The sequence below is a fragment of the Bombus impatiens genome, unplaced genomic scaffold, assembly GCF_000188095.3.
Source record: "Bombus impatiens unplaced genomic scaffold, BIMP_2.2 scf_1100, whole genome shotgun sequence".
Lineage (NCBI taxonomy): Eukaryota > Metazoa > Arthropoda > Insecta > Hymenoptera > Apidae > Bombus > Bombus impatiens.
The window spans coordinates 113,742-136,555 of record NT_177519.1 but is presented as its reverse complement, the minus strand read 5'-3'; the positions used below and the strand labels follow the sequence as shown (position 1 = coordinate 136,555).

The following is a 22,814-nucleotide window of genomic DNA, read 5'->3' as shown; positions in this document are numbered from 1 at the left end:
GTGAGGTAGATTTTTATTAGTTAGAGTTTACATGTTTTTCTTTGCTTTTTTTAAATTTTCACGACACTACGATGTTATGCTGTTCTGAATCAATACTACTTTCTTTCCGATCACAATGCATTCTTGAAGCCTTCGCACGTCTAAACACATTCTTGTCACGTAAAACCAAATTTCCATATGGCATTACATACTCTCAAATTTCTACATGCAATACGGACTGCTCTTCATTATAAACACAGTAGAACTCCGTTTACATGAACCTGTCGGAGACACGTTGGTTCATGTAACCAGGTCGTTCGTGTAATAGAGGTCTGCCTACTTCTCCCCACCACCTATAATTTTTCGTTCAGTTAACAGTTCATGTTCATGTAAGAGGATCCTAAGAAATATTTGCTCCTAAATACATAATAATGTTGCACACGTGTATTTCGTATCGACTGCTAAGCAGGAGGGTTTGTTACATAATGCGTGTCAGTGCCCTACAGTTTTACGTCTTATCGTTAGATGTTTGGCGGTAATTCGGATAATAGGAGCTTAGCTAAAGTTCAATTAATCAGCCACTACTAAGATTTCGTTCGTAGAAACGGAATTCGTTTGCCTAACATACTCCGCCATACTTTAGCATAAAAATTATTACTTATTCTAACGCTGTCACGCTCATACATACAAATAGAAATGCACAATCATATACATGCAATAGAAAAAAGGGGGGGGGGGAAGGCATACGCTTGATCCGTCATATATTTAAGTTCGAGTTTCTCGGGATAGTATAATGCAGTGCCGCAGACAGATCGTCGTCGTATAGGACCGGCGAAATGCATACAATGTAGCGACCAGCGTATAGTTCCAGAAATGTCGATTCGCCTTCGGTCCGTTTTTTTCACATACACAAGAAAGGTGCGTACGCGATCATAGGTGCGAACGGTGGCGTGACCCGAGTGTAGTGGAGGGTCGTCTCCGAAAGAAGACAAAAAAGATCGAAGGGCGGGCAGTACCATTTTGAGGAGTCGGAGAGTGCAAATCAAGAAGCGTGTTGCCAGTGTTGTCGTGAGAGTGTGGTCCGCGTGAGAGAGAGATAGAGACAGTGAGTTGGATCCGTTGTGACGAGAGTTACAAATTGACTATTGCGTTGTCTAGACCATAATACGTTATTGCCATTAATCAATATCTGTACAATTCATTCATCGTAAATAAATCATCATTATAATATTATATTTACGATACTACATACATTATATAATTTTTCAACTACTAATTTCACAAAACAAAGCACCATCGATCTAAAGAAATACCAAATATGCAAACAAAACACAATCACAAACTGACGGTTGTTTTGGTGAAAATATACCTGATAACGGTAACACGAGTGTCGCGAAATATAGATCATTCAGCTTCCTGGAAAAATCAGCGTAACGAAATTCAGAACGAGACCCTACGTGCGATGAAAAAGCGAACTCAAACTCGTTATAAAAGTTCCACCTTGCACGATAATCCCAGAAAGTGAGTGTCCGTTTTTAGGTGGTGGTACGATAACAATTAAATTGCGCTACCCTCGTTCGCTGCGAAGAGACGGAACGTCTCTTTATTTCGACGAGGTGACATAGGAAACCAAGCACTACTTTTTTCTTCTATTATCGCGCGATCGACGCGACGGTTTTTCACCGACCAAAACAAGCGACGGTATTTCAAAGAGTGTGAATAGTTTCAGATTACATACATTCCTCAGTGATTAATATCGGTTAAATATTATATTAAATCCTCCGAGTATCGTGAAAGTCAATTATCTTCTTTGAAAATACAGATATTGAAATTAACCCTTTTCTAACCAATGCTGCCAAATTCAAGACAATATTCTATCGAAACTAATAATACTGAACTGAGTTTTGCAAATATGACAATTTAGCGATATCAAGTCGTCGATTTGTTTCTTCGCGAATGAACAACAAGAATTTATTTTAAGGAATAAAAACTTTAACCGGAATTTTATATATTGTTTCAGATATGCCTGTTAGGCCTTGTGGTCAGCGACAACAGCACGATCGGCGACTCCATCATCGAGGACGTATCAGAGGTTTCAGAAGCTAACAGCAACCTCGACACAGACTCAGGAGACCAGGTAAGTCAATTACAAACACTATTCCCCAAAACCAATCTCCAAACCCTGTAACATTATCTCTTCGTCATCTAACTTCATCCCCTTACGAGAAAGTTTGAATCTTAATAAATTCAAGTACCTAATTTCCCTCGGAACCTTAAACGTCCCCCTAAACATTGATACACGTGTATTTCCGAGTGCACATATACACGTGTATATTTCAATCCTTTCCTATTCTTGTACTTGTGGATTCGCGAAAGAATACGAGAGGAGAGGGCGTCGCCGGGGCTGCTGGAAAAATAAACGTCTTTATTCATGCCAGCCAGCCGGAAATAGGTCGCTGAGACCGTTACACCTATGCTGAATACCATCGTCAACCTTTCACCTGTCTCTTTGCTAACATTTTATATTTCCTGTATTTTTTCCTTCTCTCTTTTTCCTTCTGGCTTTCCCCGACGCGAAACACTGTGCACATCGGTGTAAAGTCTTTTACGCCTGGCCTCCGCCTCCTCGTTGGCCTTTCGCGCTCTGTTTGGCCGACAGTTCGTCAACCAAGGCTTCCGGCGTCTTACATGGCCTCGACTAATCTCAAGATGACGTTAGAGGACACACTCTTCTTGTGTCTACCCCTTTTTCCGGGACGCAGACGCCAAACGACACGGAAACCAGTCCCGTGATTCGCGCGCGAATTCCTCTTCGCATGGACGTTCACCCTTACCTTACCGGCTCTCTCATTCCCCTTTTCTCTGCTGTCTACTTTACATAATTTTGCCTTAAATCTCGCATATACAGCGTGTTTCCTTGCAAGTCATGCAGACTGAAGAAGCGGATAAATTTACATGAAAAAATCGAAGTCGAAAGTGTAGAGTAACATTTTCTTATATAGATAGCGTTATTTTGAATAAACTGATGTTAAAAATTTGTGGTGTACATGTTCGCGTTCACTTGCATGTGATCTCTCTTACATCTACATCTAACAGACATTATTCTGATGTTCATTTTGCTGAAGAGACTTTTTTTATTAAGAATTATTGGAAATGGCTTCTGCATCTTACTCTATTATACTCCAGTGAATGTTTCCTAGAGTACATATTTTCATTTTGCAAGTGTTCAACTAGAGACAAATTTTCTCCTTCAGCTATTTTATACTCGTATTTTTCTCACGATACGCCAGAGACTTGGCATGGTTGTATAAGTAAAAATCCATCATAGTAAAAATATCGTATAGCGATGATAGTGTGTATAAAAAATACAAATTCATAAACATAATCTACGATCAAATATGTATACGCGTACTCCTTGAACCTATCTTTTTAAATCGATTTATTAAAAAATGAAACTTCCTATCAAACATATCCACATACACTGGCTCTACATTTCCACATACACTGTTTACTGATTTGTATTTAATAGATTGGACCCTCCTCTGATCATTCGACCATCTATTACATTTTTCGAATCTTTCCTTACTTTTCTGTTTTTTTCTCCTTAACCGATCTACCTTCCATTTTTCCAACAAATCGCATTAATCGCGACCTTTGTAGTTCCTTTCGATCGATGTCCTCGTTTCTCTCCTTCCTCCAACGAATGTGTATTTGTGTACAGAATTTGTACAATTACTGCTTTTTCAAAGAGAGTAGCGGAAGACGCTGTGGCGCGTTTCTGCTGGACCGATCGCGACACCCTCGCGACACGACGTTTCGCGGCAACCGCCGTCAGTCTTTTTGCCAACGGTTCACCTCCTCTTGGAATTTCCACTTTCCTTGAAAGCTTCGAGAATACAAGCAGGATAGAGAAGCAACGGTAGCCTAGTTTTCGGTTCGTGGCAAAGCGAGACACGAACTGGCACGATGCGCCGCAGTCGATACACGTGTAACGCTTCTTCATATTTCCCTCTTGGACGCGGAAACGCGGTTTGAATATCGGTCGAGTCGAACTTCCGTCCGATCGATGGTTTTCCATTGCCTCTCCGAATTCTACCGCAGGCTCCAGTTTCCAGATTCAAAACAATGGTGTCTTATTTTGTTGTTCCGCTTTTTTTATTAAATTGTTTCATAAATTTTATCCTGTTGTCTCACTCTTTGAGCTACATTGTTTCTTAAGTTTAGTTTCTTCGTGTTTAATCTTTGATTACTCTTTCCTTTTGACAAGAAGATTGACAAGATGATCGATCAAAAGTCCAAATTAACATCACTCGAGACATTTTATGTTTTATTCGTTTCATAAAAAGATAGTATAACAGTATCTATTAAATGAAAAGTTAATTCGGACGATTATTCACAAGGTTCAAACGTAAGTTCATTTTTCATACTAAAGATACATTCGAGATTCTTGATCAAATTCAAAGTGATGGAAATTCTATATTTTATGAGCAGAAAATCTAGCATCCAACCAAAGAAAGTTAATAAAGAAGAAAGAAGTATACATTAATGATCGAACTCGTAATTTTACATCAAAATTGTTATAATAAAATTTATATAATAATCTAATATTATCTTTTTCTGTTTCCTGGTATATTTTTCTAAAGAACATTTTAACCGTGATCAACTTCCTCTTTGCGGTCTTGCTTTTCCACTTTATAAAAAACTTGATATCTTCCAAACTCTAAATCTGATCCTTAAACAAACGAGAAGAAAGGCGAACTTATTTTTTTAAGAAGATCTTGCCGTTTCATCTTTCATAATCTGCAAACCATACGAAAGGTTTCGAAGACTTGTGAACTCTATAATCCCGGAAAAAATGATCACGTCACATTTACCACGTGTTGCCACGAGCGTGGACGCATCAGCAAACATGAAAGTTAAACGTGCCTACGTTCAATCTCGCGTCGAATATACTTAAATTAAGAGAATCCCTTCGCTTCCTTTGCAGCTTCCTATCCTCTCGTCGTTGTCGAGAAATTCTAGAATTTCGAAAACGTTTTCACACGTAATTTCACATCTTCACCAGTGACGAAAAAATACAGGGAAAATTCGTAATGTTCAACTTCGCGATGCTTTCATCGCGTTAACTTTGCCGCGTTGTTTCCGCCGTGACGTCGGCGACGCAGATTTTTCTCCGGAAGCCACGTCGGTTACGACTTTTGCTGCGGCAAAATGGGGAGAGTGTGAAAACAGCGCGACTTGCAAATGTAATCAATTTCTCGAAAGTTAAGATCACGCATAATGTAACGGATCTTAATTTATTTATTGCTAGTTAGGGAACAACTATATGTGTAAGCTAAATATAGTATAGATAGAAGCCTATGCGATCATCTACTAATATATGTTCATTTGTTGTTATTATCTTTTGATAAACTATTGACCAATTTTGAAAAGGAAATATTATTTGATAGAAAGTTTATTCGAAACAACCACAGGATCGCTGTTATCGATAATCCTATTACACAAACAAATGAAACAGAAGCGAAGAAATTCTCTAGGCTTAATAATGTATCATAAATTGACGCGTTATTCGTACGATACTATCGTAAAGGTTGACTGAACAGATAAATTATTATTATATTACACAATTACACAAAATTATTCTATACAAAAGATCTAGTGACAGTATGATATCTAAATCATCTAGTATATTCCTATAATAATGTGTAAATAGAGTAAAAACATTGTTATCTCGCTAAACAAAGCCTACCCTCAGAGATATACATTGCCAACAACTGCATATCATTTAAAGGATTAATTTTACAACATTTCCAACCTGTTCGTGATGAAGATAATCGAGTCGTAAGATTAGAAATTTCCTTAAACGCGGGTAATTCTTGGGTCGACTACTGTATCATACACGGAACGCCACGCCGCCAGTTTCCATTTACACGGTAAACAACGTTTTTCAACGGCATTATCTTCACGCCATTAATTACGATTACCGGAGTCGTGCGTTAATTAAATACGCTCGTGTGAAACAATTGCAGAGAGAGAATGAAGTTATGCATAGTAAAAGTTTAGACGTACTAAAAACAGAGCGAGTGAGAGAGAAGGAGAGAGATTGTACTCTCGCCATCCGTATGTAGGTCGATCCAACAATTTTCATCCCTTGGCTGAGAAAGTTTCGACCCTTTAACCGGCCCGCCGCTCCACCAATTTTCGATTCGTTGGAAAAATGAATTAAAACTTCCTGGCCCACTCTTGTACATCCTCTCTTCTTTTTCTCTGCTTCTACGTAAAAAGAAAAAGAAAAAAAGATAAAATAAAAGAAATTCTCGTCAGAAACTTCGAGTCGATCGAGTCGACTTAAACGTCGGGGCCATACATCAATTATAATATAGAAAAAAAGGAAGAAGAGGAAAAAAGCAGGGTAAAATGAAGAAAAAAAATTAAGAAGCTAAGCGATGAAAAAATGTAGAGAAGATAAATAACAGATTATAAAAATTTATTTAATTTATTATTAAGCCATACCAAAGAACGTCTCCATATTTCCAGGATCAAACAATTCGCCCAACTTCAATGCTATTGAAAATACCTAAAGGTAGGGTACGTATTCGATGTGGGAACAAAAATTCAGAATGTTTATCAAAATAAAGAGTACAAAGTGCACCGTAAAGAATACTCGTTTATACTACTATTTATTGTTATTATTTATTAGCACTGATAACTCATAAAGTTTCTCTAATAATATCAGCTTAATTATGCAAGAAGATCCTAAATCCTCGAACTCGAGTCCTTCTTCATTAACTAATTTTTTTTTTTTTTCATTATTTTTACACAAACTTTTCCTTGTCACCGCCTATTTCACATCGCCTTCGACATTTTTTTAAGTTTACTCACGTCATAAACCGAAGAACGAACTAGTCTTTCATCTCAAAGACTTTGCGTCACCAATGTCCTCGACATCGATAAAAAACATACAACACAGGCCAACCATTCGCCGATAAAAAAAATCATCGTAAAACATCGTAGCAAAGGGGTCCTCGATCGAGCTATGAACCAGACGATCCGAAACATTTGTGAAAAAACGATCGGGGGCGAGTGGCGAGAGTGAGAGAAGCGAGAGAGGTAGTTGGAGAAATTTTACGCGAGACACGGAGGATTTCCGGTCGCGCTAGAAGCGGTATAAAATCGCTGGTAAGTGGTGCAAGTTGCACGTCACGAGGTAGCAACTCCATGGGTACCACCGCTATAAAACTGGTTGCATATTTTTCGACTGTCGCCAAGTTTTACGTATGCGACAAGAGCGTCGCGACGACGAGGACCATGACGACCCTCAGCGGCTTCCGGTCGGTCGGTAGATTTAATCGCGTCGACACTGGGAAACAACGTTGTAAAGTTTACAGATACGGTCCAGTATGATTTCTCCGTGATATCCAGATTCTTGTTGAATTAGGATAGATGAAACCGATGGGCGAGAAATATTTTTCACCTATCTTTCTCTACTCACAATCCTCGATAATCAAATTCGATCGTTTAAAATATTCGATATTGTTCGATCTTTTAAAATTGAAAGATGCGAGCGAATTTTAATAGCAAGGTTCAATTATTAGGATGTTCTACACACACACATGCTAATTATTTGTGTTTCCAGCATCTACCTTTCGTTAGAAATTACAAACCATTGTGAACACTCTTTGCGCAACAGTATTTTCACCTTATTACGAGTATTTACGAGTATCTGTTGAGGTTATTAGATATATAAACAGAGAAACGCGCGGATAAATTGTAAGGTAGAAAATATATTTTAATACAAAAGCGTAATTACAAGTAGGAATACAATTTCAGCTGGTCCATATCGGCACGCTAGCAGTGTTACCCTATAACTGAAAACCCCCAAAGCTAACGTCGCCTGTCTACCGTTTATGGTCTGCCTTCGTCCCAGTCTTTCGTCTATACGCTGTCGATGGCTTCAGTGCTTAAGAAAACTAAAAACATCAAATGTAGAGTTTTCTGAGAAGTGGTGACCACTTCAACAGCGTCGCTACTTAAAATTAGTAAATTATTGTGCAGGAACGGCTGTTTAAAAAAATAGATTTAGATTTTCAATCGAAAATGAAATTCTCTTTTAAAGAATCTACATTTAAAATTTGGCGACGGATATTTTTAAAGAAATCTTTCAGTTTCAAATCTGTCATTATTAACTTGCAGCGAGACCGTCAGATTATTTTAATTAATGAAATGCGTCGGAAAGATCGCCAGTCACGGAAAAGAGTAACAGCCCGAATGATGGATGGAAGCTGCGTTCCCCGCAACGGATCGGAACAACAGATTGAGAGAAATTTAGAATGCTCGGGCTTAACGTGCGTATATCACCGAACACAGAGTCAACGTTTATCGCATTTTGAATGCACAAATCAGAATTTATGAATTCGATGTCACAGTACGCGAAGCTTTCTGTATCTAGCAGTGCATCCTCGAAGATGACCGTTGCTATCGCATCCTGTATGTGTCACGTTCAAATCTAGTTTGTATAACAACGTTATAAACAGAAAGCAGAAATTCTCTATCGATTCTAAAATATCACTGAAACTGCGCTGATATTCGAGTGCATAAATATGAAAGTTTCGATCTAATTGCATCAATGTCGTTTTTATTAATAGTTTTAATAATTGAAGATTCAACGTGGAACGTTATTTGATTACTAGTGTACTAACTTTGATCCTGTAGATTTAATTTATAAAATGGTGGAAACACGCGCGCGCTTGTTTACGATATAAATTCCAATTAATTTGGCAAACTAAACCTTGTATCAACTTTATTCCTATATTTGACACGAATCGTTAATTTACTTCTCATGGCTAAAATTTGACAATTCTAAAATAACCGGCTGCAATAGGAATTCTCAAGTAAACGTAAAATAAACAGATAAGAACCGAATTTGACAGTAGAATGAAACTTGGTTTGTTTCACGTCGTTTTAATTTATACAGTTAACGACAAAAATATATATTCTGCCCACCTTCTCATCGAAGAAGCGAAGATTCAAATATCCATGGTTTTAGTACAAATTGTTTAATTGTAATCCTCGAGTTCGATTTCGCATCTTCTTGCGTTATGACAGCGTCGAATCGCTTAATTTCATTTTTAACCATATTCTACTTTTACAATTGTCCTTATTTCTTTTTCGCCGCTCAAGATACATCGTAACTAAAATGAATGCACAATCCACCCTAATCGACTCAACTGCTTATCTTTCTGTAACACATAAATTTCGCTATCGATCGTGAATTTCATAAATTTCCTACGCCCGATCAGATCTCCTGATAATCGAACGACGCGACGTGAAAGCAACAAGAAGCGAAATTCGGCGAGCAATAAGATGATCTCGTAAGACAACCGTGTAACTCGCCGTGTATCCGTACAACGTTTCGCATGCGCATATAAAAATACCTTTGATACGAGCATGGCGAACAGATAAGGCGAATAGGGTCATATCCCGTATAGGAAATCGTGCGCGTCCTACTGCATCCAACTTTGCGTACATTTTCCCTCAGATATCTTCTCGGTGTTTCTTCTGTCGGTGATTGCATTGGCTACGAGCGTAAAACTAAGTTCGCGAACAGCGTTGGCGCATCGTCGAATTAGGATGTCGCGACGGTATATCGAAATAACGTTTGTGCCGAACGTATTTTTGGGAATTCCTTTCGCGAATACCGAATCAGCGAACTTCCGGGGGTGGCTCCCAGAAATTTGGCAACTCGATTCGCCCCAGAAACCGCAACGCTCTCGTAGAATACTGGTACGTAGCAGAGTTGCGAAGGAAAAAGAAGGAAAGAAGGAAAGATGTAATTGAAGTTGAAACAGTTCTTCCGTTAGTTGATTGTCGTTCTTCATATATAGTTATAGAGTTCCGGATATTCAGTGATTTGATTGCTTTCACGTATCGTTGAATTAATTTATTAACTTAATCCTGATTGACCTTTTGATCGTAAGATTCTATTTAAAATCGTTAAAATTCAATATTCCAATGATATCAATTGAAATCATTTAAAATGTTTCTTCGGTAATCTGTAATTGTTTCGTAATAATTTTCTTTCTCGAGATCCTACGAATAATTATAGGTGCATGCATTTTGTAGGAAAGGTTTATTTCATTTAGGAGAAATAATACATGTCAGGAGATAGTTGATAATATCCGACACTTATAACTATTTCATATAAGTAATATCATTCACATTAAGTCCCAGGGAATAATGTTTACTTCTTTTCCTTTCACTAAACTACCAAAAGATATGCTGTCACAAAATATGCCAAACAGAAATACGATATACCTGTACGAATGGTGCGCGCATAAAGTCAGACACGCATACGTACACAACCTGTGATACGAGAAGTAGCAGGTTACAAAAAAGATGACAATGCGATTGAAACTGAAATTTAAAACCGTGCAATTTCCACCGAATGAGGAACGAAAGAATATCGAGAAGTGGAAAAGCAATTACCGATGGTTGATTATTCGATTGGCTGTAATTCTATTCGGGTTCATGGGTTGAAAGTTAGAAGTTGGCGGAAAGTCTTGATGAGCTTCATGTTAACACGAATTATTTGGATAATTGCCAGAATGGTTATTAGTGGGAATAGTTGTCGGTAGCTGACGATTGTTTCGGTGCGCAAAGGTGTTCGCGCTGAAACTGTTCGTTGAACTTGTAATTACTTTATCACCGAACACCGTCGTTCAATTTAACAACGAACAAATTTTATTCCGCTGCTTGTATTTATGCCTGTGTATTACGTTTATTCGTTTATTGTTCGCGATTTTAAAATTAGAATAACGTTTAAAACGAATCGTGATTGTGACCGTGCAGTGAATATTTGGGATGAATAAAACCTCACATTGATATCCTGTGTATATCGTCGTATTTTATATTGCATCATTTCGAAAGCGGTTCTTTTTGTCTTTTAAAGCACAGAGGCCTCATTATCTGTGATCTAAAAAAACAGAAATAGAAAAAAAAACAAAATGAAATGGACGAACAGAATGGGAGCTTCCGGCGTATTCTGTCGTTGAAAAAAAAGAGAGAGAGAGAAAATACTAATCAACGAGATACACATATGTCGTGAGATCGAAATCGAAATAAAATGCGCGTGTGCATTTAACTAATTCCAAGGAACAAAGAAAATGGAAGCTTAATAAAAGATTAATTTCATGTCTAATGCTAAGTAGAGAACACAGGAACCGAAGAAGGAGCATGCAAAAGTGGACACGACGGATTCCCTGTGTAAAAATAAGAAAAAAGTGGAAAATTTGTCAAGTTGATTCTGGACAGAGTTGAATAATCGACAGAAAATAAAGTTTAAACATGGAGCCTACTACACGCGTATGATAAATTTTCAAATTTCTTTTCTCGAAAACAAAGGATCTTGTGAAAAAATTGTATTCCACGCTTTTCACTTATTTTCACATATAGAATGATTTCCTGACGACTATTTAATTCTGTTTAGTCCGGAACTAGCCGTGTTCAAGCATACTCGGTAAATTTTTAAACTCGATTTTCTCGAAAACTAAGCCGAAAATGAAAAAATGTTATCCCATATTCCTTTCTTATATGAACTATATATATATCTGTCATAAATTGTGGATTCCCGGTAAATTCCATAGAAAATAGCGGCACTGGGCGCGCTAGCGCTAGAAAGCGCCTCATTAAAACGAAAATAATCGATCGAAGAAAGACGATAATTACGCGAACCGCTCAATTAAATTTGCTACAGCGTGTTAACAATTCAGGGCTGGCACCCGTTTGATCGTCGAAGAATATCGCGGCCGCGCAATTAGCCGAATTAATGAATTATCGTTCACGTCGCGTCATAAATTATTCACTGTTATTCTGGTATAAATATCATTCCTGTTCTAATTTTCATTGTTGGTTTATGCCTGTACAACAATTGTATAATTTGAAACGAGATCAATGTCCAAAATTGAAACTTGAGAGGTATTGATCAAAAGATTCTCACTGCCAGTGGAAATTTTCGTCATGGAAGGATTCAACGAACGTTTAATTCTGTTTCTCGGGATGATTATATGAACGAGTAATCGCGATTAATGGAGTCAAATAACGACGAGTTCTATCGTATAAGAGAATGTTTTAAAGGACGAAGCAAAGCATTAATCTGTAAATATTGGTATATTCGGATGTCTAGTTTATTAAACAGATAGAATATCGATACTATTGTATCAGAGGTAGATAGACGATCGTAAAATGCCAGACTATTGTTCAAGTAAATATTTTTATAGAAAATACATCATTATGGTTATATACCTTTTTGTTCACCTTTTCGTCTCGCATAAAGATCGTCCAGATCGTGTCATTGCTATATATATAAGATTATTAGAATATCATTAGCTCATGGCCATTTGAAGCTCACTATGGAATCATCAAGATTCTTGAGAGATCAAGGTAACTTAGAAGACAAAAGAAATCGGTAACAGATTACTTAAAAGCCACGAAGAATTATCGAGGTTATGTCATTGGAGTCGAAGATCATCCGAAGGCCACAACAGATCACTGACATTCTATTACTCGGTGTCATTCATTAACCGCTCAAAAGCTCACAGAACATTTCAAAAACACTTTATAAGTTTACTATCAATGAGGATAAAAATATATAAATAGCCTGGTATTTCATTTATTAAGAGAACATATGTTACAATGGTCGAATTACTAAAACTGTTAAAATAATTAAAAAAGGTTGAAACTTAAAATCAATTAAATACTGGAATCTTGTAATTTTGAGGGAATGTAAGGACAATCTCTTTATTCCGATACATCGAATTCTCCGATCCTCGCCGTAAGAGACGAGAGCTTGCGTTAATTAACTGCAGCGAGCTGAAATTGCGCGCAAAAGCGAAAAGATGCGGCGGCGGGACGGTTTAAAAGGTTTTTGTCCCGGTGCATCGAGAATGAAAGAAGAAATCGGTCGACCACAAAGTACATGGAGAAGAGGGTCGCCGGTCGTCGAACATCCCTCGGACAGAGAAGCGTGCGTGCTATGACAATGAATGTTCCTATCTCATCGTCGTCTCCCGGAATACGTGGTTTTCGTTGACTGGCTCTAGTGGCGCTCTCAACGCGGCAGAAGGGTGAAAAGCGTCGACGAAGCACTCGCTGCTCCATCGTGTTCGCGGCTAATTGTCTAATTGCATTTAACGGGTGTTCGATTTGAAAGGTGACTGTTACTGAGTGCTGCATGTACGAAACATTCGTGCGTAATGGCGGTCGTTTGACGTCAGCGCTTTGAAATTATCGCTATTCATACTAATATCATTCTGTGAAATAATTATACATTTATACGTGAAGGAGATGTTTCATCATGTTGATGTATAAGAGCGACGCACCAGCGAAATAGTACATTTGGGGACACGTGCAAAATTTAAATTTGAAAGTTTTTCGGGTGAAAATATCGAACGAAGTTCTAGCCAATATTATTTAACAGAGAATCGCATAATTTCACAGGAATTTCATAATTTAGAAATCGTTTGAACTCTTACTTTAACTGTTACGAAAACTCGATATACGTTACGTATATAAACAACATTCTATCAAAGACCTTTAAAATTGAATGACTGTAAAAGGAAAAAGAATTTTTCAGCGTCAAATGGTCGAATTATTAACGACTTTCTACTTCAAACTTTCCATCTCAAATTAATTTCTCGAAAAATGTACTTTGTCACTCTCGTATAAGATATATATGTAACTATATGTACATTTTGTCATATCGCATTATATTCAGACAAAAATCATATAATCACCATGCCTTCTGTTTTTATGCAGAGCTTTTATCCAGAAAATTATCCAGCTTTTATCGCTGGACCATAAAATATTAATCTGCCGCATTTTTGGTAAACACGAATGATCCAACGGGATGGGGAAAATAGGATATAAGAATCAAATGACACCAACTGTTTCCTATTGACATTCGGTTCATTGCTCGACAACTTTGAACCGAACTTAGTTTCAAACCAACTATCACGCAAAGACTACCATTTTTCTAAATGAATCCTTATCAAGATTCCAATATACTTTCCATTTTTTCGAAAAACAATAGAACGTCCAATTTATCGCCGATATCAACGTTTTCGTCGTGGTGCCACGCTGAAAACGTAGAATAAAGAGGTAAGAAATCACGAGTAGCAGGACGTACTGTTGGTAGTCTCGTCCAACGAAAGACGCCAAGAAACATTAAAGAAGATAAACGGCCGGCGAAGTCGGTCTCATTCATAATTCATGCCGCTAATTTCTCACGGGCGGCAGTGTGCGCGCTGCTACGTTATTGCATTATCTGGAAAATCCTTGAATAATTCTCATCCGACCGCGGCTCTTGTCACGAAACTTGGACACCGTTATATCGTCTCCTTTCCACCCCAATCCGTTATCTACCTATCTGTCGAAACCTCTTTGACCACCATACATCTTCAGAATGTGCATGATGTTGAATAAGTTATACCGATGATCAACAAAAAATACAATTTATTCAAACAGAAATGAAACAAAAGCCATTAATACGATATTGAAAGATGATAAAAGGTACCGCAAATGAAAGCAAGTGAAAGCAAGTGAAAGCAAGTGAAACGTCGACGATACTCTGACAATTTCTCCACTGGTTTTTCCGTGATCGTTCGAAAAGTTCTCCTTCGAGCAAATTGAACAGCAAACGAAACAGTTGATCTTTCATTTACAGGAAAATCGATCAAAATTTCTCGAATTGATCCTCTAGAAATGTTATAAAGAGAAAGCTCAATGTTCTTTGAACAATGGGTATAGAATTATATTCGATAGGTCCTAATTATTGGAGTATTCCGCAACCGGGTATCGATCACAGAAAATGTACACGTTCGTATCTAAACTTTAAAGCGAATTCTACATTTTGCAACATACGTAATTGTCAAATGATCATAGAGTACATTCCTTTGGAATGTTCCAAATATGCAGATTCTCGCTTGTGCCGACTAATTGACTAACGACAAAGAATTCAAGTAAAGTAAGAACAATTGAAGTAAAGAATGAAAGAACAATTCAAGTAAAGTAAGTAACAGATTCACACGTGTAAAGTGGTTTCAGTTTACTTAAATACTTTGTATTGGAATTCATGTTAGATCTGTCTAAATTGATCAATTATATGGCAAATACGATAGCGACCACAGATACTGGAAAAGCAGTAGAGTGAGATGTTATGGGAGTAGATTTGATGATTACATCTGCGTTTTAGTAATTTTGCAAATCACACGGCGACCGATCAACGGAATAATTGGAATTCAGCGAGATGCACATCGGTAACGGCGTACATTTGTTAATTTAACAGCGACGAACACCAACCGGAATTTTCCTTGCGTTTTACGCAGTGGTAAAATGTTTTTTCGAACACGGTTCGTTTCAATTCGAATCGATCCGATGACACGAGTGGATCGAAACGATTCCGATTACTTATCAAAAGCTCTGAAAAATCGGTTTAGAATTTCTCTAAATGACGATCAAACCGTCGAGTGATTTGTTTTTGCACCAAACTTTTTAGCACTGTTCATTAATACTATTGTTTTTTAGTACTAGTTTGTTGTTGAAACATTTTTATTCATTTGTTGCCATATTATCTGTATATACATATATATTATATTATCATGTTTCATTTATCGAAACATATAAATTGAAAGTGTGACTTGATTAAAAAATTTTGAAATTATTTTTTATTTTCTGATTTATTTGACAAGTATTCCAGGATAAGCCAGGCTGAAAAGTAACCAGTAATGAAAGTAATAAATTAAATACTTAACAAAAGATTTGAATGCATTTTGAGAAACAATTTTGAGTAACGTATGTAGCACATCAACATTATCAGAGAGTATACGATAAAAAGGCATTTCAAGAAAAATGATTTCGCCATATTCTTCTTCGTATTCTTTATTATATTTATTTAAAGATTCTTCCATTCAGAAGAAACTACATAATGGCAAAAGAAAATCGCTAAGTAGAATATTTTGCCGAGCTTTAAGATCGTTCCGCTCGAATACTGAAGGAAATCGAGATGTAGCAAAAAGTGGTCGCTCTATAGCGCTGCTATTGTTTAAATCGTATGCATATTCGAGGAGAACAGCCATATACAGAAATAGGAAAAGACATGGAAGATATCGCGAAGCATATGCCGGGAGAGGTTTATCGCTGATAGGTACTTCGTACACATGAAAAGAAGAAGCGGAAAAGAAGAAGCATTCGAAGATGAGAGAAAATCGACAAAATTGAAAGTAGCTCAGAACTGAAACTATTACGATGAGAACGATGAAAAATGATACGAACTCAGAGAAACGTCTAGCCGGTGCAATTTATGTAATTAACTAAAAACATATTTAGTTTAATCACGTTTCGTTTTTATTTGCTTAATCTTTCATTTTGATCGTAGTTAGAATCGATAAAGGTTACATTAAAACTTAAGAAAAAGGAAAAGACATATTTGCTGAGGAAATGTATCGGAGTATTAGGAAAAAGAAACTTTATGTCATCGGAAAGTTATTTTATTCGCTGGAATTTTTCAAGCGAAACTCCGCCAAATATGTATCTCTGCTTTAATTGTAGAAACTTGTGGATTTTCTGCTTTGTTACCACCATTACGTGATTAAATCTATGAAGAAAGTACTAACTCGCAGCCTTCCGTTTAATATTACACGACGATACGTCTTACGCAACAATCACCGGAAGCATCCCACGCAACAACGTCCATTCAAATCTCACCAACAAACCACAAACGAAAGAAGAATAACATAAAAGGCTAAAAGATAATACCATTTAACCAGATGGCAGGTTTGCAGAAAATAAAACAAATCCCCGGTTAAAGCAGAGTCCAAGGAATTTTGTTTTTCGCGATGCAATATAAGACGAGACTACTCAGCGCAATAATAAAGGTGCCGGTCATAAGTCGCGTGGGACGTAATCGAGCGAGGATCGTTGTGTCTTATAAAACTTTCGCAATTTTGAGAGAGGTGTGACTGACGTGTAATAACCCCTGTGCCACCGGCAAACTGTGTTTCGAGACAATTTCCCTCGTCTTTTCCCTTTTGCTATTTCACCCACCCTTCTGCAAACTGTTTTTCAACCGTCCGCGAATTCATGCCCCGCCATCGATTCCGGCTTGAACCGAACCAGCGCTTACAAATTAACCCCGGAGTGAGACGATTTTTTCCCTTGCTCCTCGAGGAACCGAGCGTGTCTCGATGGGAACAAGTTAAATTAACCCACGGGGTCCGTCTTTCCCTTGGCTCCTTTCTTTCGCCCTTTCTCTCTCTCTCTCCCTCTCTCTATGCTCCGCTCCAGGTTTCAGCCTTGTCTTCTCTACTCTTTTTATTTCCTTTTTACCCACTCCTCTGTGTTTTACCCTCGTCCAGTGCTCGCTTTTTTACGATAAAACATCGAAAACCATTATTTAAAAGCCGACCGGTATAATATCGTCTCCCCCGTGTTTCGTTAAAACCACAGAACCCCGGCTTTTAATCACGTAATCTGAACAAATCGCGATACTCGATGGAAATTATTGTTTCGCATTCAGAGGCCGATCTCCTCGCTGCTTCGATTTCACGTTTGCGGATTATGAATTGCCGGATTGCATCGCGTGTAAATTATAATTGCGATTCGGGGATAAAATTGAGAGTGCAGGAATGAACGAATTATGGACGCCTCTAGGGTAATTTCGGAAGGGATGGATTTGTTTTTAGAAAGATGTCAAAGTTATTATTTTAAAAGTAAATTATCAATCGGATATTCTATCTTACAGTATGTATAGCGAACTACTTTTCTTTTAAATGTTCTATAATTTTAAATACTTTATAATGACATGATATTTTCGTAGACAGTGGGGGAGTTAAGTAGATAAAGTTTTAGATTATTTCATTGCATATTATATGTATATATGATATGATGTATATTAATTTATAAAATTGATTAGTGAAATTGACTTTGTAGTGCCTAGTATGAAGAAATTTTCAGGAAATTGTCAAGGTTTCAGCAGTTTGGAAAACTGATTTTATAAGAATGCTATGAAAATCCCTTCAAACGCCACTACCAAAAAGATCATTTATTTTTATCAAAAGTTACAATTACAACAAAAATTTTTAGAGATATAATACAAAATTCACGGATACTATAACTATACTACTACTATAGCTAGATACTAATACTATTACTATAACAAAACAGAACTGGCGCATAGAAGCCTATGTTGCACAAAAAATATCGATATATCCCAATTAAGAACTAATGATAAAATTAACGATAATGGTATCGAAAACAGAGTTTCATTCAACATAATGCACGATCATAATGCTAATTAAGGTACAGGCACTTGTATCAGCAAAACAAAGCCTCGTCAAATCGCTGCTTTGTATCCAACCAACACACGGCATTCGCGCCGTATGTAACACACGCGCAACGTTTTGATTATCCGTGCCACGAACTACGAACATTTCATCAATACTATACTCGTGCTGTCTGATGCTATAGAAACAATAGATTCGAATCGACGAAACAACAGAAACGCGAAAATGAAAAAATTCGTGGAAAAGTTCATTATCGCTAAATTGTTAGTACTGCCAGATTTTTTATTCATTATTCGCGATTTGAGACAGAACCAGAAATTATAGAAGCAGTCAACACGAATAATGATAAAAATTAGCAGTAACCTCCCTTTCTGTGAAAAGTACCGTGTACTTTTGGCGCAAAACTTTCAGTTTTATTCGCCCGTAAAGCGCGCTTCGTTGAAAAATCGACCGATCCTTTTGCACACCATTGTCCACTTTTAACAGCGAAATTTGTTTTTCATTGGACGAGAACTGCTGGACGTTCGATTGCTTGAAAAAATACGTTGACCAACGCGATATGCCTTTTAGTTTTCGTCGAAACGTACACTCCAATCAATACTTCATTGAACAGTCAGTTATTAACAGAGTGATGAAATGACCAATTCATATAAAGATTACATCACTTTGTTATGGCAAAGCTACATAACGAATCGTATGTTCGAATCACAGAGTCGAGTGTCAAGGTATTAGAAAATTTATATAGGCAAATCTCGCAAATCTTGTTCACGAGATAAAGTAGACGAGACACAGTTCTTCAATATACAAGCAAAAGGCGTTCCACAAATGGATTCTCCGTGCCTAATCCAATTTCTCGGGGAACGATTAACAGTGACACGCGAGAATCCGGAGGGTTGCCGGAGGATGGTCGGTCGGTCTCGTAGCATTAGCGGGACAAAGCCGATCGCCAATCGAGGACACGGATCCCACTCGAAACGTTTGCATCGATAATGAACGGACAGGTGGCACGGTCAAGCCGAAGAGCATCGACACGATGTTCACCGTCGGTGACACTCACGATTGACTTTCCCAAGCCCGAGGCAGCCAACCGAGGATGCGATTATATTGGAAACGGCTACGAAAATAGCCTCTCGCGATGTGTACCGATCTCGTGGATTCGATCCTTAGGACCTCCATTAGCTATAGACCGACGTAGATGGAATCGCTAAGATGACGGAGAGACAAGCGTGCTTAAAGAGAAAAAAATAGAAAAGGAGTAGAGGGTACGAGAAAGAGAGGAAGAGAGGATCTCTTGGTCTCCTGCTGTTGCTTTCAATAATTTGGAAGTCTAATGTGCCCGTCCTGAAGGAAGAGCATTTCGGCAGATGGAGCGAACGAAGGAGACGAAGACAGTCGAAAGAAAAACAGAAGGACGAAGAAGGTGAGGGTGTGAAAGAGGTAGAAGGACAAATTGACACCTGCACGCGAGAATGGCGTCCCGACTGGATGTGGCGAGGGCAAAAGCATCGACGCGAAAGAGGAACCGTGTGAATAATGCAGACGCCGCGCCGCGAGGATTCTGCTTAAAAGTCCGATCATCCGTTCTATTCCCAGCGTTCGAGAACCTCGCTGTCGAATCACCGTGAAAAAGGTAACACTCGACGACATTTCGATTGGAAATCGACAATTTCTCGACTATGATTTAGTAATTATGTATGACTGCGACTCTAGGCTATGAGTGAAATGTAATAGCAATTTTGCAGGTTGAGAATGGTCATGTGAAACGTTGATATTTTGTGAAATTGCGCACAGAGAAAGAGAGAGACATTAACAATATGAAATAAAGCCAGAAATAAAGAGTAATGGCAGATCTTTACAATTAACGTATTAAATGAATTTACGAAAGCCACAATAGGATTGTGGGAGTCTCTCTAAATGAAAATCCTCCATCAGAACATTTGACTGTAACGCTTTACTGTCAAAATAGTCAATCTACGATACGCCTTGTGACTGATAAATCATTACTAAGAATCAATGAATAGAGAAGTCTTTTTGAATAAGAATCTTCAGATAATAACAACTCTTATCAGGAAACAAATTATGTATCTTTATCCTAACAAAAGACTCGAAAACAATTATAAATCGTCTGACGACACAAAGAGGAGGAGAATTATCTGTTATCATTGTCCGATAAACGTAAACTCATATGTTCATATCTACAGTCCCATTCTTATCCACGACTCAATATTCATACTCCCATTGTCATTAAAATCACCTCATTATCGTGACCAATTGAAATTCCTTGAAGGGTACCGGCACCCTTTTATACGTTCCAGGAAACGACCCGTTAAATCTTATTGGAATTTCACTTTCGGACAACCAAACCTCATAAACGCTTCCGAATATCATTACACGGGTATAACCGATTCAGATCGAGGTCCTTAGACAACACGTGATTCCAACAGATTTATTTTTTTATCCCGCTTAAGACTTCGGTCTTTTTAAGCCTGTCCCTTTCAACCTGACACCACAACGACGCTTTAATGAAGCTTTCGGTGAACTCGCGTCATATATAAACTTCTCTAATCTCTGGTTACCATCGACGTCGACTTGATAGTTTTGAAAATAATTCGCTATGTATTATTTGTATTATAAGTTGTCATGAATTTTTTAGAAATTTCTGTTTACGTGTTAGAAACAAAGGAAAATTCGCGTTCGAACGTTAGTTATGTACAAGGAAATGAAATTCGTATTCTGATCAGATCTTAACAATTTTAAACGGCTGTTGATGAGTTTTATTATTTAGTTTATAGAATTTGTTCCGTACGGAATACAGCATTGGGAAGAAAGATTATTTTCAGTTGGAATTTTTGAATACTATAGAGAGTAATCAATTACATATTCTTTAAAATTTTCGTTTCTTTCATACTCGATAGCCAAGGTACGATAGGTTTAAAAAATCCGTAAATGTCAGCTAAATTATTTAGATTTAAGTTAAATATAGTTGCGATCCACGATACAACAAAAATAATATTCATCGTTCTAACAAAAACTCGTGCGCGCTTTCATGATAAAAATAGAATGCAAAATCTTTGTCATTTGGATAGTTACGAGTAGAATGTGAATGATGCGATTATAAGAAATTTAAATGTACAAAAATGTACAAACTGCTGATATTGTATAACATACGCATATATAGTAAAACACTTGTCACTATATTTAGATAATAAAAGAGATCTTTAGATTTTGTTTCGTTAGTTGTGTTCGGGAAACTCTGAATTTGTATAAACATCGTTGATCTAGTTATAAACAATGCTATATATAAATCTATGAAGCTCGAGTTTCTTGGAAAAATGGGAGGAAAAAGAAATTGGAAGTTGTTGGAAAAATCGAAAAAGTTAAAGAAAGTTAGCAAAAAAACAGAGATGGGATGGTTAGCTGGATAGTCGACTGAAAGAAAGCATAACGTGGTTGGCAGACGCTTCACTGAAAATGTTTATACCAGCTTTTCTGCCACGGCTACGCCGTGCGTAAAGAAGCTTCAGAGAGGAGAGCGCGAAGAATGGAGAACGAGCAAAGTGAATGTGATTCGGATTCGGTAATTGTGAAATATTTATATTGCACAGAACGAGGGGTTGTTTGTTCTTGCGCGGCGACAATCTGACGATGGCTGCCGTTGAAATTTCCGTAGGCGACCGAGCGGAGCGCGAATGCAAATATTTGGAGCGCGACGCGCTTTAAACTCGTAATTCGTGCGGCTGCTTTTCGCGAACATGCATCTGAAAGATTCAGGAACAACCGAAGGAAGCGAGATGAACGTTTCAGGCGACGCCTCCGTGCACTCGACTCGTTGGGTTCACGTGAAAAAACATCGCACACTTATTAAATAAAACAGCGATTATCCGCTATAGCGAGAAACTCTCACAGGTTATCTTTTAAGAATACTTACTTACGATTTTTTGAAGTTTGTGAAATTGGTATAATTTTATACAGAAGGGGATATTAATATGACTATTAATTCGTTACCAATGACTACATGTATACGATGACCAGGAGGAAAAATCATGATAAGTCTACCGTTCGCGGAGAGACGCGGCGCGGAGAGACGCGGTCGCTGGGAAAACGCGTCAGCGAGAGGCGTAAATTCTCGCTACGATTATGTTAATCGACGCCGCGAAATAGTCGTTCCTCTGTTTCGGTTAAGACAACAGAGGTGGTTTAATGAATGCAACACTGTATTAACAGGTTAACATAGAATGATATATTTTACAATAATATGATGAATATGTTACAGAAAGTTGACTCGACTTTGCGATATCTCTAGATAAATTCGTTTGCTCGTCAAATTTGTCGAAGTGTCACGTTGGTGTCACGTTGGTGTCACGTTGCTATTTCTATTATTTTCGTTTTTTCTGGAAGGCGACCCCCACTACGTTCGGATCACGCCACATTCTTTTACGCGAGGTAAAATAACGGCCACGAGTCGACGTTTCTGGAGGTCGCCCTGCTTAATGAACCATG

The 22,814-nt window shown here is 37.7% G+C and overlaps 1 protein-coding gene across 1 annotated transcript in view; it reads left to right on the top strand.

Annotated features, from left to right (window-relative positions):
* Nucleotides 1-1,996: 1,996 nt before the first annotated feature.
* Nucleotides 1,997-22,814, top strand: part of LOC100745833 (protein madd-4) — a 109,407-nt gene continuing 88,589 nt past the window's right edge. Inside the window, exon 1 of the mRNA XM_012391667.3 lies at nt 1,997-2,116. The gene's annotated coding sequence lies outside the window, so the exon portion shown is untranslated. The remainder of the gene's footprint in view (nt 2,117-22,814) is intronic.